Source organism: Peromyscus maniculatus, chromosome 15, assembly GCF_049852395.1.
Source record: "Peromyscus maniculatus bairdii isolate BWxNUB_F1_BW_parent chromosome 15, HU_Pman_BW_mat_3.1, whole genome shotgun sequence".
Lineage (NCBI taxonomy): Eukaryota > Metazoa > Chordata > Mammalia > Rodentia > Cricetidae > Peromyscus > Peromyscus maniculatus.
The window spans coordinates 83,203,047-83,203,467 of NC_134866.1; positions in this window are offsets into that span (position 1 = coordinate 83,203,047).

A 421-nucleotide genomic window follows, 5' to 3' on the forward strand; every position below is an offset into this window, starting at 1 on the left:
CACAGGTGCGGACGTTACCATAATTGCACCAGAATTTTGGCATCCAACTTGGCCTCTTCAGGAGGTAAACGTTCAACTGTTAGGAATTGGGACATTATCTCAGGTGAAACAGAGTGCAAGATGGCTCGAATGTATAGGTCCAGAAGGACAGAGAGGAAAATTAAAACCATATGTGGCTAACATAACTATGAACCTGTGGGGTCGAGACTTGTTGCAACAATGGAATACTCAGATTAACATCCCTCCAATCTCAGAAACAAATCATAAACTAGCACATGTTACTGAGAGAAATATTAGAAGATATTGTTCTAATAAGTGGTCACCAGCCATCCATATTATACAAGAACAGGGCACAATAACTGATGATCTTCCAAAGACACCAACAGCTCTACCTTTAAAATGGTTAACAGACAAGCCTGTA